This window comes from Periophthalmus magnuspinnatus, chromosome 13 (assembly GCF_009829125.3).
Source record: "Periophthalmus magnuspinnatus isolate fPerMag1 chromosome 13, fPerMag1.2.pri, whole genome shotgun sequence".
In the NCBI taxonomy this organism is placed as follows: Eukaryota; Metazoa; Chordata; class Actinopteri; order Gobiiformes; family Gobiidae; genus Periophthalmus; species Periophthalmus magnuspinnatus.
The window spans coordinates 19,291,109-19,309,662 of NC_047138.1; the positions used below are offsets into that span (position 1 = coordinate 19,291,109).

Genomic DNA, 18,554 nt, shown 5'->3' on the forward strand with positions numbered 1-18,554 from the left:
GTGAGATTCTTACAAAAGCAGTAGACACATTTTGTTTGTTGATCTATGTATATTACCTAACAATATGTACAACTTGCAAATAAAAAACCCAAAAAACTGTTGGCGATATACAATGTCAAATTTCACAATAAAAAAAGAGAAAAAACATAAATATCATTACATTAATATATTATTTTAAGAAAGCATGCTATGCCTTGATGATCACTAAAGCAAGGTGGAACAACTTCTAAACACAACATTTATTCAAACTAAACATAATAACATATTGTCAAGTGTAGATCCATCAATGCATGTCACTATAAAATGTTTAAAAAATGTTGGAATTTGATGGATTTATGTACAGAGATTTTATTTTGTATAAATGCAAACCAGATCTGTGAACATTAACTTTATCCACTGTCACTGCCCCTGCTGGGCTCTTTCCCTGTATATGTGTGCGATTGTCATGTGTGTGTGTATGTATGTGCTTTCTTTATGAGTGGTGGTGTATAGTTGAATGATTGTTGTGAGTCTGCCATTTTATGTAAGAGTGTATATATTTCTCGACTGTTTTCTATGTATTTATTGTAGTGTAATTTTTACTCTTGTTTTTAGGTATTTTTAGGTGGACAGTATCTGCTGTCAAGGGACAATGGATGAAAAATAGCCTTTGGCTAATTCTGGCATATTTACAGAAATGTTTATTAATATGCACTGTCCCTGAAATAAATAAATAAATAAATAAATATATTGACAGAACAAATGTTACTTACAGACTTTTACATAGAAAGGAATGAACACATTCACAATAAGCAGAAAATACAGTTTGAATTCATAGGAACAAAAAACAAAAACATTTGGATTAGAAAAAAAAAATCTACACAGACTTCAGTTTAAGAGAGCAGGCTATGCCCTGATGATCACTGAAATATGTTGGAACAACTTCTGATGAAATCTTGCATTGTTCAGATTTGACATAGACATGATCAATCAAAGTGCCTCGTTCTGTAGTTGGAGATGTGACATTCTGAACATATCCGTAACTGGTCATGAAATTGCACAGTGATGATGATTTCAATATGTCGTCATTGAAATCTCCCATAACCACAATTGACTGACTTTGTGCCTGTAGCCAAGTTAGCAGATTTTTCAAATTCTGCTTGAACACAGACATGGGATATGTTGGTGGATGATACACAACTGCAACTAAAACCTGATGATTTACATTTTTGTAAATTAAGCACTCCAAATTAAATTGGGGTACATCAGGAAGGTGATAATTTGTGTTGCAGGAGCAGTATATACCCACTCCACCGTGATGTTGACTTTTGAGTGTAGTAAGAGCCGGATGCTTGCTGTGTTCATATGCCAGACTTCGTGGACAGCTGTGAAAACTGTAACCGTCTATGTCAACAATATCAAGGGCAGACTGAGATGTTCACCATGTTTCTGTCACAGCTATACAGTCAGGCTGTAAATGCTGTGTGACTGACACCAAATCAGGTACATGTTTTACTAAACCCTGAGCATTCATCAAAAACAAGGTTAACACATCAGCTGACTGTTTGGCTTGTGACACATTCTCATCCAAGAAGCGTGGTATAGCTTCCAAGGCATGTTTTACCTCATCATTACAATAAATAGCCTTCTCATCAAAGTCCTGGATAATAAGGCCATCTAGACTTCTTACACGACTTAAAGCCACATAAGATTGTCCTGAGGCAAACACTTGCTTTAGCGACACCACAGCATTGTCAACAGTCAGGCCTTGTACTTTGTGGATTGTAACAGCCCAGGCAAGTGCAAGAGGAAACTGACGACGTTTCTCTCCTTTGCTGTTAGCCCTTTCCTCCTCTGGCTGTATCCGTGTGGAGTTTATTAAAGCAGGTGCAGTGGATGGGTGCTTTTTTCATCTCTGTGTACCAACATTGATGTCATCAAACTGAACATACACAGCTTCAGGAAGTCAATTTCTTTCTGTTTCACTAATATGTGTTACAGTTCCACAGACTCCACAGACTCCACATCAATGTTTTTACACAGCATAACTCTAGCAGGAACACCCAAAAATAGCTGTTTCTGCAGACTGGTGAGGTTGTCTTTACTGTGAGGTGTGACTTTGCTTTCCATTTTTCCAGTTTTCCTGTTGTAGTGATAGTCCTGTGCATCTATTGTTTGATAGTCAGGACAAGTGGCTTGGAGCTGGTTAAAGTTATGTTCATTTACCTGTGAATTTGTTGGAAAAATATGTAGAGCAGAAGACTCCTCTCCAGTTTCACGACTTTGTAGAATGTGGATGTCTTCATGAAGCATGGGTGTCCCTTTCGATCGTGTTCTTAATCTGTTCAGTAATTCTGCAAATGTGGTATCCTTCTGTCTGACAATTGTTTTCAGTTCAGCCATTTGGAAATTTGACCAAAAGTCCACAGGTAGATTGTCAGTGTACAAACCTTTTGCCATAACTGGTGGTAACTGATAGAAATCACCAACTGCTATAAGACTGACATTTCCAAAAGGTGAAACATCACCTCTTTGCTTGATTTGCCTCAGCCGTCCATGTATATCTGTGAGCAGTTTATGAGAAACCATTGATATTTCATCAATGATTACTAACTTAACGTCAATATATTTGGCACGGAGAGAATTGAGTTTTTCTTCACCTAATGGTATGTAGGGAAGTGTCACATCTGTTCCAATGCTAAATGCACTGTGAATTGTAGATGCATTTAGGTTGTATGCTGCCATACCAGTGGGTGCTGTTATTAAAACACTCATGTTGTCTGGGTGGCGTCGCATTGGAGCAAACAGACGATTGGCTACGTACTGAATGGCCCGAATCAAATTACTTTTCCCTGTGCCAGCGCCACCAGTGATGAACACATGTAAAGGTTCTGGATCATTTCCATTGACTTTTTGTATGCACCATTTTTGTACTTTGAAAAATATAGACAGCTGGATGTCATTTAAAGATCGAATTAAATCCAAACTTTCAGCTCGAGTCATCGCATTGTGTTGTTTTTCTAAATGAGCAGTTTCTTTGTTAGCTATCCCCAAATCTGGAATATGGGGCAAGGGGTCTTCATCATCCAGTTTACTCTGTGCAAGTTCATCAGTGGCTTCCAAACGTTCTGCTTCTTGCTCAGGACAAAGCATGGCCCAAGCATCCTCTAATATTTCATTAGAGTCCAGGTTATTTTTTATCTCTTCCAAATCTTCAATTTCAATGTCATAGTGAGATCTGTTTGAATTCACAATTGACATCACTGAAATGGTCTGGTTGCCAAGCTGCACTGTGCCCTCTTTGTAGAACTGTTCAAAAGAATGAAATGATGAAGGTTTGAGGTCGTTATCATGACGATAAGGAAAAAACAGCTGTAACAGGCTTTTGTAATATAGCTCAGGATTTTTTGTTTCTGAAAACCGTGCATAGCGCACAACAGCAGGTTTGGTTCTGAATCGCTTTGAAATATATCCACATGAATTCTGTAACTTAATCACATTTTTGGATTTCTTTTCTGATGTACTTAACACACGGTACTCTGAAGCAAATGTGGCTATACACATATTATCAAAAGTGTCATTCTGTGGTCTGTTCTTATATCGATCCACAAATCCAGTCATCCAAATGTCATTGTTCCTGATTTTTCAGTTCATTTAGTGGTTTGGTGAGTTTGAAAATTGTCACCTGTGGGGATAAACGCAACTTTCCTTGAACATTCTTTGAGGTGCATTTGAGTGATTCTGTACACAGCTTCTTGTGCAGACACATCACGGTTATGGAGGTAGGCTTGACCAATCTTCTTCATAGCTTCTTTGGCATCAGCATTTCCCTGTTTTGTCGCCTCTTGGTGTGTTTGTCTCAACAACAGCCCCATCTCTCTCTTGGATTTGGACATATAGCTTATAATATAAACGATACAAGCATATACATCAACCACATACTGGATGTCCATGTTGGCATTCCAACATTTCAACAAAAGTGGAGGTAGCACTTTAAAATACGGTCCGGGACTTACTGGTAATTATGGTGGTACTTACAGTGGTAGTTACTGTGGTAGTTACTATGGTACTTCTGGTGGTACTTTGTCTGGTAATTATACTGATACGTAGCGGTACCTTAGCTGGTACTTATACTGATACTTACTGTATAACTAATAGTGGTATTTTGTGGTACTTACAGTGGTACTTATAGTGGTACTTATAGTGGTACTTATAGTGGTACTTACAGTGGTACTTACAGTGATACTTATAGTGGTACTTAGTGGTACTTACAGTGGTACTTATAGTGGTACTTACAGTGATACTTATAGTGGTACTTAGTGGTACTTATAGTGGTACTTACAGTGGTACCAGAAGTGATACTTAGACTAATAACTACTGGTACTAGTACTGGTACTTACTGCAAAATCATATGAAGTGAATGATATTAAAGAATATGGTGTTATTAGGCATATGAATCATTGATTTCATTATAAGTTCATAGAAAATACACAAGACAAGACATTGTGAAAACACAAACACTTTATTATGACAAATTTCCCATTAATACAACAATCAGACTGAAAAGAAACTTCCAATAATGACAATAACAAATAAATTATACATTTTAAATGAACATGACAGTGATACATACTGTAAACTATCAATACTTTAACTGCTATTTTAAAGCAAGACATTATGGTACTGGCACTAGTAATTACTGGTACTTACTGTAGTTTATACTGGTAATTACTGGTACTTTCCGTGGTACTTACTGCTGTATGTACTGGTAATTACAATAATAGTTACTACTGTATGTACTGGTAAATACCACAGTAGTTACTACTGTATGTACTGGTAATTACCATAGTAGTTACTACTGTATGTACTGGTAATTACCATAGTAGTTACTACTGTATATACTGGTAAATACCATAGTAATTACCAGTGAGACCGGACTGTATTTTAAAGCGAGACATTATGGTAGTTACCCTATTAATTACTGGTACTTTCCCTAGTACTTACTGCTGTATGTACTGGTAATTTCCATAGTAGTTACCAGTGACAACGGACTGTATTTTAAAGCGAGACATTGTGATAGTTACACTATTAATTACTGGTACTTTCCCTAGTACTTACTGCTGTATGTACTAGTAATTACCCTAGTAGTTACCAGTGACAACGGACTGTATTTTAAAGCGAGACATTATGGTAGAAACACTATTAATTACTGGTACTTTCCTTGGTACTTACTGCTGTATGTACTGGTAACTACTGGTACTATCTGAGGTACTTACTGCTGTATGTACTGGTAATTACTGGTACTTTTCCTGGTACTTCCTGCTGTATGTACTGGTAATTACCGTAGTAGTTACCAGTGACAACGGACTGTATTTTAAAGCGAGACATTATGATAGTTACACTATTAATTACTGGTACTTTCCCTAGTACTTACTGCTGTATGTACTAGTAATTACCAGAGTAGTTACCAGTGACAACGGAGTGTATTTTAAAGCGAGACATTATGGTAGAAACACTATTAATTACTGGTACTTTCCTTGGTACTTACTGCTGTATGTACTGGTAACTACTGGTACTATCTGAGGTACTTACTGCTGTATGTACTGGTAATTACTGGTACTTTCCATAGTAGTTACTGCTGCATGTACTGGTAAATACTGGTACTTTCACTAGTACTTACTGCTGTATGTGCTGGTAATTGCTGGTACTTTCCCTAGTACTTACTGCTGTATGTACTAGTAATTACCATAGTAGTTACCAGTGACAACGGATTGTATTTTAAAGCGAGACATTATGGTAGTTACACTGTTAATTACTGGTACTTACTGCTGTATGTACTGGTAATTACTGGTACTTTCCATAGTAGTTACTGCAGTATGTACTGGTAATTACTCATACTTTCCCTAGTACTTACTGCTGTATGTACTGGTAATTACTGGTACTTTACATAGTACTTACTGCTGTATGTACTGGTAAGTACTGGTACTTTCCCTAGTACTTACTGCTGTATGTACTGGTAATTACTGGTACTTTCCATAGGAGTTACTGATGTATGTACTGGTAAATACTGGTACTTTCCCTAGTACTTACTGCTGTGTGTACTGGTAATTAAAGTAGTAGTTACCAGGGACAACGGACTATTTTAAAAGCGAGACATTATGGTAGTTACACTATTAATTACTGGTACTTTCCCTAGTACTTACTGCTGTATGTACTAGTAATTACCCTAGTAGTTACCAGTGACAACGGACTGTATTTTAAAGCGAGACATTATGATAGGAACACTATTAATTACTGGTGCTTTCCCTAGTACTTACTGCTGTATGTACTAGTAATTACCCTAGTAGTTACCAGTGACAACGGACTGTATTTTAAAGCGAGACATTATGATAGGAACACTATTAATTACTGGTGCTTTCCCTAGTACTTACTGCTGTATGTACTGGTAATTACTGGTACTTTCACTAGTACCTACTGCTGTATGTACTGGTAATTACTCGTACCTTCCCTAGTACTTTCTGCTGTATGTACTGGTTATTACCATAGTAGTTACCAGTGACAACGGACTGTATTTTAAAGAGAGACATTATGATAGTTACACTATTAAAAACTGGTACTTTCCCTAGTACTTACTGCTGTATGTACTGGTAATTACTGGTACTTTCCCTAGTACTTACGGCTGTATGTACTGGTAAGTACTGGTACTTTCCCTAGTACTTACTGCTGTATGTACTAGTAATTACCATAGTAGTTACCAGTGACAACGGACTGTATTTTAAAGCGAGACATTATGATAGAAACACTATTAATTACTGGTGCTTTCCCTAGTACTTACTGCTGTATGTACTAGTAAATACTGGTACTTTCCCTAGTACTTACTGCTGTATGTACTGGTAAATACTGGTACTTTCCCTAGTACTTACTGCTGTATGTACTGGTAACTACTGGTACTTTCTGAGGTACTTACTGCTGTATGTAGTGGTAATTACTGGTACTTTCCATAGTAGTTACTGCTGTATGTACTGGTAAGTACCATAGTAGTTACCAGTGACAACGGACTGTATTTTAAAGCGAGACATTGTGATAGTTACACTATTAATTACTGGTACTTTCCGTAGTACTTACTGCTGTATGGACTGGTAATTACTGGTACTTACTGCTGTATGTACTGGTAATTACTGGTACTTTCTGAGGTACTTACGGCTGTATGTACTGGTAATTACTGGTACTTTCCATAGTAGTTACTGCTGTATGTACTGGTAAGTAATGGTACTTTCCCTAGTACTTACTGCTGTATCTACTTGTAATTACCATAGTAGTTACCAGTGACAACGGACTGTATTTTAAAGCGAGACATTATGATAGTTACACTATTAAAAACTGGTACTTTCCCTAGTACTTACTGCTGTATGTACTGGTAATTACTGGTACTTTCCCTAGTACTTACGGCTGTATGTACTGGTAAGTACTGGTACTTTCCCTAGTACTTACTGCTGTATGTACTAGTAATTACCATAGTAGTTACCAGTGACAACGGACTGTATTTTAAAGCGAGACATTATGATAGAAACACTATTAATTACTGGTGCTTTCCCTAGTACTTACTGCTGTATGTACTAGTAAATACTGGTACTTTCCCTAGTACTTACTGCTGTATGTACTGGTAAATACTGGTACTTTCCCTAGTACTTACTGCTGTATGTACTGGTAACTACTGGTACTTTCTGAGGTACTTACTGCTGTATGTAGTGGTAATTACTGGTACTTTCCATAGTAGTTACTGCTGTATGTACTGGTAAGTACCATAGTAGTTACCAGTGACAACGGACTGTATTTTAAAGCGAGACATTGTGATAGTTACACTATTAATTACTGGTACTTTCCGTAGTACTTACTGCTGTATGGACTGGTAATTACTGGTACTTACTGCTGTATGTACTGGTAATTACTGGTACTTTCTGAGGTACTTACGGCTGTATGTACTGGTAATTACTGGTACTTTCCATAGTAGTTACTGCTGTATGTACTGGTAAGTAATGGTACTTTCCCTAGTACTTACTGCTGTATCTACTTGTAATTACCATAGTAGTTACCAGTGACAACGGACTGTATTTTAAAGCGAGACATTGTGATAGTTACACTATTAATTACTGGTACTTTCCCTAGTACTTACTGCTGTATGTACTGGTAATTACTGGTACTTTCCCTAGTACTTACTGCTGTATGTACTGGTAATTAGTGGTACTTTCCATAGTACTTACTGCTATATGTACTGGTAATTACTGGTACTTACGGCTGTATGTACTGGTAAGTACTGGTACTTTCCCTAGTACTTACTGCTGTATCTACTTGTAATTACCATAGTAGTTACCAGTGACAACGGACTGTATTTTAAAGCGAGACATTGTGGTAGTTACACTATTATTTACTGGTACTTTCCCTAGTACTTACTGCTGTATGTACTGGTAATTACTGGTACTTTCCCTGGTACTTACTGCTGTATGTACTGGTAATTACCGTAGTACTTACCAGTGACAACTGACTGTATTTTAAAGCGAGACATTGTGATAGTTACACTATTAATTACTGGTACTTTCCCTAGTACTTACTGCTGTATGTACTGGTAATTACTGGTACTTTCACTAGTACTTACTGCTGTATGTACTGGTAATTACCGTAGTAGTTACCAGTGACACCCGACTGTATTTTAAAGTGAGACATTATGGTAGTTGCACTGGTAATTACTGGTACCATCTATACTACTTAGTGCTATTTGTACAGGTAATTACTATAGAAGAATTAGCACAGACAAATACTGCTACCACTCCGTAGTAACTTGTACTGCTAATTACTTAGGTAGTCAAGATCAACACAAGGCTGTACCGCTGATATTTACAATGGTTTGTAGTACTACTTAGGAGAGGGGTAACTAATAAAAATAGTAGTCCACATTTTAAAAGACATACATTGTGCTTAGTGACACGGAGAGTACTCACTGTAGCCTTACATAGAAGTTTGCGCTACTTAATGCAGGAGTTACACTCAATATTCCCCTCTGAGCTTTAAATACTGGGCCAAAACTTGTGAGGGTCATGGTTAGATATGGCTGTACACAGTCACACTGAATACATTTTTCTCTGGAGTTAGTCTGCGTTTCTTCATAGCTCCAACTTCTTCCATCTTCAGTCTCTCACCATGGTGTTTACTGACATAATTAAGTGAAGGTCAAATCTGTAAAAAAGGAAGTTAGTATTATGGTCCAATCTGACTCTACACTTAAGAATCAGCATGTGGATAGTGGATACTTACCCATTACTTGCATTTATTCTGTTGTTGATTTTAGTCATGCAAGTGTGAAACTAACGGGACCTGAGGATTAAAGCAAAAGGTAAAATATTGGCACTCATTTCACATAATGGGGTTTTTTCCTGGATTTACCATAACAATTGTACTGCCAGTCACTTTTCAACTTTTCTGGTAATTTTGTCCTACCGTATAACTTCAGCATCTTTAGCAGCATATCAGAACATTGTACACATGTAAACACCTGTAAGATGTACTTACGTTCATTATACAAGTTTTTCTCCTTGTATGGAACACAGGGCTGCAACTAATGAGCATTTTGGTAGTTGACTTGTTTAATGACTATTTATATTGTACTCTGACACTTTCTCAATGCATTATATACAAAATAAAAGTAGAAACATGTTCAATGATGGCAAATATTTCCAAATTAAATGTATTATTGGTGAAAATATTTTTGTTTTGTGTTGATTTTTTTTTGTGTTACATTGTGATTCAACAATTCCACTGTCTTTGTAAAAACATTATAAAAAAGAAATGGGTTTTAGGGTGCACATAATGACTATTAAAACATACTATTATTATTATTGTTATTATATTTTTTATTGTCAACTAGTGATGATTAGTTGATTAATTGTTGCAGCCAACATTCATATAGTATGTGACCAGCTCAAAATTTGCTTAAGCTAAATTTAATGAAATATGTGCATTTCTTCACTTTCTTGCAGTATAGATGTTATTGAATGATTTTGATTTGTTTATTATCCTTCTTACTATTCCTCTGCGATCTGAATCTTTTATCAGTTACGTCGATGATCACTTCTACAATGTCAGTTTATTTACAGTACACATCCCTACTGCTGTAATTAAAAAGTGACCCTAAATTTTAGGGTGGCAGGATTAGAATATTGCATAGATTATGTTCTTGTTGTATGATTTCACAAAGGCTGCAAACGCAGCTCCAGACTCCCCAAAGTCAACCTTTAGGACTATAACAGGGCCATAACCCCTCTGCACTATGCCGACGTACCTGATTATCTACGTTCCTCTATCCTGTCCAAACCAATCTTGTCTGTGGTATGCTCTCGGGTAACACCGCACATCCAGACCTCTACTAGTGACTGCAGAGCATCCCAGCTCATCTTCACTGAAGCATACTGGTACCTTTCCTGCGCCAAGAAAAGAAGAAAATCCTGAGATAACAACAACAGATAAGTTAATTTAGTATTTTTCTCCCTGTCATTTAAAACACCAGGAACTGCAGCTTTCAAAGTGAATATGTGCGGGGCAACACGCCTACTGTAACTGCTAGACGCGCGTTTCAATGTACCCACACACATAAACCCACATTGGAGGACCCTCTAAAAGCTGTCACAGTCAGCTCAGGACTCTCTTCTGGCCTTTCCGGAGAGTCTGTTCACTTTACCTGTGCGCAACTCATTCGGTCACGGCCGATCTCCGTGGAAACGCACGGAGCGCAGGGCACATTTGTCGGGTGCATTGAAAAGGGAGAGCCCTTGTCGCGCCGGAAGTTACGTAACTGTCGAAGGGCAGTTACGTAACTTCCGGCGCGACAAGGTGCATCTTCCAATGGTGCATCTAAGAGCATTTTTGCGAATTGGGACACGGCCATGGACAGTCACAGTTTCCTCTTGTACTTCTGTGCGCGTAGTTAAATGTCCGATCTGTAGGACATAAGACTAGTAAAAAAAGCGCCTTTCCTTTTCTATGCAACGCTTCCTATGCTGTAGAGAAAACGTATTCTCAAACACTAACAAACACTAACAAACACTAACGCCCTAGTACGCATTGGCACTCGTACGGCAACATTAAATTCCAATTTCCCCCGCATTACCTCCTTTGCTATGTTAACGCCATCTAACGCCTAGCCTACACACTTAGATGGATTTCCCTTACCTTTACATTCACACGTTAGCATCTTGCGTTTAGTATATCAACCCCGCATTGGCGGTATTAACCCGTATTAGCCGCCAGATGACCACGCCCTACATCCGCTTGCGCCACACTCTGCTACCGGGCCGCGGGCTGGCTACATATTAATTGTTTACGTAAATAATTGCCACATAATCGTGTGCAAAGGAGTGTTTTGCAGCGATAGGTCATTAAAATATGCAATAGGTTGAATGATTGCAAACAACAAAACCTTTTGCTCCACGGACAGATTTGGTAGCTACAACGCCATCTAGTGTGTCTAGAGTAAAACCTGTCTACTACTACTACTTTCATAGTATAGATTACGGATCCAAATTGTGTATCACATACATTCGACAGATGAAACAATTGATAAATTAAAATAGTATTAGTGGGATTCATTGGTGAAATTCCCATTAATTGGAACGTTATAATATAGCCTACTTGGGCATTATTAACTTCAATTAATAAATAAATAAATGGATACATATATAGAGATAAACTCGTCAAACTACTCTCCATTTATTGGCAGTCTTTGTCAGGAAAGAAGCAATCTACTCTGCATCTGACACTGAACTATTAAAATCATTTTGTGATCCACACCAAGGCCCACACTCCAGCACAGTATTTGGCGAGAATGCACCTAAATGTTGGTTGACACCCGCCATAAAAGGAAACGAAGAAGAAGTGAATTATAGACAAACCCCGTGGAAGGCCACTCTGTGCAATTGAAGTTAACTTAGCCATCCGCGGCCAACTAGAAAAAAACACGGTGAGTTGTCAAGTACATTATGAAAAAATACCTACTATGTTAATTTTCTTCTGTTGATGTGCAGATGGGCCCAAAGAAGACACTGCGAAAAAGGGGCACCCCCTTACATTCATCGGGTTCAATAGCTGGTAAGACGGCCCTCCGTGTGAGTGTGGTAAATTTCCAGTCCGTGCATTCACCAACTGAACTGCAAAAAATGCAACAAGGCTACATCCTGTAAACCTCCATAGTTTTTCATAGAACTTATTGACCTTTGACTTATTTATCCCCAGGAGCAATCGCAACCTTGGAGGCAGAGGTGGCCCTGCTCAGCGATGAGTGTCAGCAGTAAGTACTAGGGAAAGTACCAGTAATTAATAGTGTTTCTATCATAATGTCTCGCTTTAAAATACAGTCCGTTGTCACTGGTAACTACTATGGTAATTACCAGTACATACAGCAGTAAGTACTAGGGAAAGTACCAGTAATTAATAGTGTTTCTATCATAATGTCTCGCTTTAAAATACAGTCCGTTGTCACTGGTAACTACTCTGGTAATTACTAGTACATACAGCAGTAAGTACTAGGGAAAGTACCAGTAATTAATAGTGTAACTATCATAATGTCTCGCTTTAAAATACAGTCCGTTGTCACTGGTAACTACTACGGTAATTACCAGTACATACAGCAGGAAGTACCAGGGAAAGTACCAGTAATTACCAGTACATACAGCAGTAAGTACCTCAGATAGTACCAGTAGTTACCAGTACATACAGCAGTAAGTACCAAGGAAAGTACCAGTAATTAATAGTGTTTCTACCATAATGTCTCGCTTTAAAATACAGTCCGTTGTCACTGGTAACTACTAGGGTAATTACTAGTACATACAGCAGTAAGTACTAGGGAAAGTACCAGTAATTAATAGTGTAACTATCACAATGTCTCGCTTTAAAATACAGTCCGTTGTCACTGGTAACTACTATGGAAATTACCAGTACATACAGCAGTAAGTACTAGGGAAAGTACCAGTAATTAATAGGGTAACTACCATAATGTCTCGCTTTAAAATACAGTCCGGTCTCACTGGTAATTACTATGGTATTTACCAGTACATACAGTAGTAACTACTATGGTAATTACCAGTACATACAGTAGTAACTACTATGGTAATTACCAGTACATACAGTAGTAACTACTGTGGTATTTACCAGTACATACAGTAGTAACTATTATTGTAATTACCAGTACATACAGCAGTAAGTACCACGGAAAGTACCAGTAATTACCAGTATAAACTACAGTAAGTACCAGTAATTACTAGTGCCAGTACCATAATGTCTTGCTTTAAAATAGCAGTTAAAGTATTGATAGTTTACAGTATGTATCACTGTCATGTTCATTTAAAATGTATAATTTATTTGTTATTGTCATTATTGGAAGTTTCTTTTCAGTCTGATTGTTGTATTAATGGGAAATTTGTCATAATAAAGTGTTTGTGTTTTCACAATGTCTTGTCTTGTGTATTTTCTATGAACTTATAATGAAATCAATGATTCATATGCCTAATAACACCATATTCTTTAATATCATTCACTTCATATGATTTTGCAGTAAGTACCAGTACTAGTACCAGTAGTTATTAGTCTAAGTATCACTTCTGGTACCACTGTAAGTACCACTATAAGTACCACTAAGTACCACTATAAGTATCACTGTAAGTACCACTATAAGTACCACTGTAAGTACCACTAAGTACCACTATAAGTATCACTGTAAGTACCACTGTAAGTACCACTATAAGTACCACTATAAGTACCACTATAAGTACCACTAAGTACCACTATAAGTATCACTGTAAGTACCACTATAAGTACCACTATAAGTACCACTGTAAGTACCACTGTAAGTACCACAAAATACCACTATTAGTTATACAGTAAGTATCAGTATAAGTACCAGCTAAGGTACCGCTACGTATCAGTATAATTACCAGACAAAGTACCACCAGAAGTACCATAGTAACTACCACAGTAACTACCACTGTAAGTACCACCATAATTACCAGTAAGTCCCGGACCGTATTTTAAAGTGCTACCAAAGTGGATTATATGGATTAATCCAAATTTCATTGACATCTCTTTGCAGGACAATTTGCATGCGTTTTTCAACACATTTAAGTGCTTTCTCCCATACTTCCTGCGTAATGCCAACATTTTGAAACAGTTGCTGGATACTCGTAATGGGATTGTCTTTATCCAGAAGTGCTTTTTTAACAGTTGACAGTATTTTTATTGCATCCTCTTCTTTCATAAAGTTCTGTTCATTCTTAGAGCATATGCATTCAACAGTGTCTTTTTTTTGTTCTTGGCTGTTTGTTGCAGTGTCACCTTGGCACTTTGGGCACTTTGGTATTTTCTGTTTTTTGGTGATGAAAGTACGTTCAGATACAGGGCGTGGGAAATTGAACCGGCAGGCTGTATTCTTTTTCTTACATGTTTTCAAATGCCGTTGAGAATGTTGCTGCACGGAGGTAACAGTTTCAGCTAATTGCTGATCTTGTGTGGGTATTTCACATGTTATGTACTTGTTGATGAATTGCACCACTTCTTCATCAGTGTTTTTTCCAATTTCAGGAGCATCTTCAATCCAAAATAAAGCGTGTACATGGGGTGATCCACGTTGTTGAAATTCTACACGATAAAAGTAATCTTTAATCTTTCCAATTGGATTCAATGAAGATAGTAACACGTAATTCAACAAGAGATGCCACCTGTAGTCAAACATGCGTGCTGCAGTGACAGGACGATTACGCAACAGTTCACACCTTTCAGCATACTCCAGACTCTCAGAAGTTTCAGTTCTCCCCTCTTGCTTCAAAATTGAATTTAAAAGCCCTCCCCAGCGCAAATCTGCAGACGAAAAACTGCAAAAGAAAGTTGGTTTCCCCAGATTCCGCACCATGGCAAGTAAATCCTTTTGTGCACCTTGCCAAAAGCTTGGAGTACCTCTTATTGGCCTTAGAAAACGATATCCTTCATCAGTCTTAATGATGTCCTGCAAAGACTCGATGTTTTGTGGAGCATTGTCTTTTTGGCCTGCAGGGTTTGTGTGTCCTTTGCGTGATGCTATTGATACTTGTTGAATAACTTGCTGAACTTCTGACATGTATTGTGCAAAAAAAATGTATTCAACGCACTTTGCAAACCTTCCATCAGCGTGCAATATTCTGTTATTAAAATATCGTGCCAATGTCAAGTAGTGCTGTCTGGGCGTATGATACGTATTGTTCCCTGATGGAAAAAGATATGGAAAGCATTTTGCTTCATTATCTTTATCTGACAAAATACGCACAGGATTGTTTCCTTCAGCAGGTGCCAGATTGATTATATCTTCAAAACCCTGATCAAGAGTTTCTTGACCAAGATCAACAGGCATGGAACAAGAATCTTGATAGATACAGTGGTTTTGCCGGTCATGTAGAGTTTCATCTTCTTCATCAGGAGACTCAGATTGTTGTGAATTATTGTTCGAGACTTCTTCTGTATGTTTTTCTTCTTCATGTTGAGTTTTGTCTTGTGCATCCTCAGGGGAACTGCTTTTTTGTGAATTATCATTAGAGTCGTCTTCTTTAGCAAACTCATTCACCCATTCTTCATTTATTTCTATGTCTTGATAATATTGATTGTTTTCCTTTAAATATTTAAGTGCTTCTTTCAGGTGATTTGTGTCGACAAAGTGATATTCATAATGTCCTTTGTAAGATAGCTTGCGCTTTAATTTAACACGTAACAGACAACCTTCTAGATTTGACCGAGGCAAAACAGAACAAGCATGATTTACTGAAGAAGGGATGCAAAAAATTGGTCCGTGGCATCCATTTTGACCACCCTTTGGTAAAGCTAACACTTTCATAAATGGAATGTTTAAAGAAATCAGATGTTTTTCCAGATGATTCAAACAAGATAACTCTAGAGGAATTGAATCCAGTTGTAAATTGTTTCCCCACCATTCTGCTGGGGTTACACCTCTTTGGATCTTTGAATGGCAAACCTTGCACATCCAAAGCTCTCCTCTTGATTCTTGTAATGAACATGGTGTATTGCACTCAGAGGTACATTTATGCAAATACTCATCCGAGACACATGTTTCTGCCGTTAATTGAGCTGCTTTGTTTTTGTAGTTCTTTTGTTTGTATGGAACTACTGCTGCTTTAAACATGGATCGGAAACATACACAGCAAACAAATTCAGGTCCATCATTTGATTTCTTTAAAAACTCATTCATTACAGAATTAATCTGATCAGTTAGTACTTTATCTTGATTTCTTTTGAATCGTTTTTTAGCCAGGACATTATGTCTGAAAGTACTGTCTTTGTGGTATTTGGCTTTATTTGTTGATTTCAATTTTTGTCGAAGATCAGGATTTGCTTTATAATTTTTGATACTTTCACATTTGACTTTATTTTGGTGTATCAAATCTTTTCTGTATTTCTCACAACTGTATGTCTTCACTTTCTCTTGATGTTCTAGGTCAGTTGTGTATTTGTCCTTGCTGTATGCCTTCACTTTTTCTTGATGCTCCAGGTCAGTTGTGTATTTGTCCTTGCTGTATGCTTTCACTTTGTCTTGATGTTCCAGGTCTTTTGTGTATTTTTCCTTGCTGTATCTTTTCAATTTCTCTTGATGTTCCACGTCCGTTTTGTATTTTTTGTAACTGTGTGCTTTCAATTTCTCTTTATATTCCAAATTTGTTTGGTATTTCTCCATACCGCTTTCTATTGCTTTCAATCGATATTCCTCCTCGTTGTGATATTTCACCATTTTAGATTCTCTGTCCGTCTGTGCCTTCCTTTTCCTTAAATGCTTTGACAAAATGATCTTTTTATTATCATGTGATCTGCCAATAGTATCGTCAGGAATTGCACTGAAGGCCCCTTCGTTTGCATGTCTTGATCTGGTGATATATCCCTGGGGCTCACCAAAAGTACACAATTTATAACAGTCATTTCTTTGGCCTTTTTTCACACAAACAACATGTTCATAATGACCTCCGTGATTCTGTAGGTAGATGCCTTCAGCAGACAGTTGTTTTTCACAGTTTTTAAATCTTAACCATTTGCCTTGATAGAAAGTATAAATATCAACCCCAATGCAATCAGCTGTGGCTTGAATTTCAGCTTGTGTTTCCCAGGTGTTGACATAAGACATCTTTTACAGTTTAATGTACTCTGCCACAGACAAATGCTGATGTTCCTGATTCAAAAGGCAGTGATATTTTTCAGCATTCTTTGCTAAGTGCTTCACTGCATTCAGTCTGATTCTCCTATGGTGTTTCTGTGTACCACTTATGGCTTGAGAAATGGCACGGAAGAAACAGTTACCATCGGCAACAATGCTTTAATTATGACATGGCACCCCCGCATCACCAAAACATAAGGACTCTTTAATGTTGCAATTTTCAAATTCAACACTGAGAAACTTGCAAATGGCCTTGCACACATTTTCTGAAAGAGGATTAAACTGCAAAGTATTTTCCTCACTACCAACAATTGTGATATCATTTCCATCATACACTTTGGCTTTCTTGACAATGCCTTGAACAATAGGAGATCCACTTTTTAACTCAACCCTGGTTTGCTTTCTGCGCACCCCATCACATTCAGAATAACACTCAACAGCTGCAGATTCAGCAGACACATGACCACATTCATTCCCAGAAAAACACTCAAGAATTAGTGACTCAGCAGACACACCATCACATTCACTCCCAGAAAAACACCCACCAGCTACAGGCTCAGCACACACATCACCACATTCACTCCCGGAAAAACACTCAAGACTTAGTGGCTCAGCAGACACACCCTCACATTCGCTCTCAGAAGAACACTCGAGAATTAGTGGCTCAGCAGACACACCCTCACATTCGCTCTCAGAAGAACACTCGAGAATTAGTGGCTCAGCAGACACACCCTCACATTCGCTCTCAGAAGAACACTCGAGAATTAGTGGCTCAGCAGACACACCCTCACATTCGCTCTCAGAAGAACACTCGAGAATTAGTGGCTCAGCAGACACACCCTCACATTCGCTCTCAGAAGAACACTCTAGAATTAGTGGCTCAGCAGACACACCCTCACATCCGCTCTCAGAAGAACACTCAAGAATTAGTGGCTCAGCAGACACACCCTCACATTCGCTCTCAGAAGAACACTCAAGAATTAGTAGCTCAGCAGACACACCATCACATTCACTCCCAGAAAAACACCCACCAGCTACAGGCTCAGCAGATACATCACCACATTCACTCCCGGAAAAACACCCAACAGCTACAGATTCAGCAGACACATCACCACATTCACTCCCGGAAAAACACTCAAGAATTAGTGGCTCAGCAGACACACCCTCACATTCGCTCTCAGAAGAACACTTGAGAATTAGTGGCTCAGCAGACACACCCTCACATTCGCTCTCAGAAGAACACTCAAGAATTAGTGGCTCAGCAGATACACCATCACATTCACTCCCAGAAAAACACCCGCCAGCTACAGGCTCAGCAGACATATCAGCACATTCACTCCCGGAAAAACAC

General features: G+C 38.0%; 1 long non-coding RNA gene and 1 pseudogene across 1 annotated transcript; both read right to left on the bottom strand.

Annotated features, from left to right (window-relative positions):
- Positions 1 to 856: 856 nt before the first annotated feature.
- On the bottom strand, positions 857 to 16,786 carry LOC117379829 (uncharacterized; annotated as a pseudogene).
- Positions 9,132 to 10,501, bottom strand: LOC129456727 (uncharacterized). The gene is made up of 3 exons (XR_008648910.1): positions 10,313 to 10,501; positions 9,289 to 9,348; positions 9,132 to 9,210 (listed from the first exon to the last, which is right to left on the bottom strand). It is a non-coding gene; the product is annotated as an uncharacterized LOC129456727 (long non-coding RNA).
- Positions 16,787 to 18,554: the final 1,768 nt, after the last annotated feature.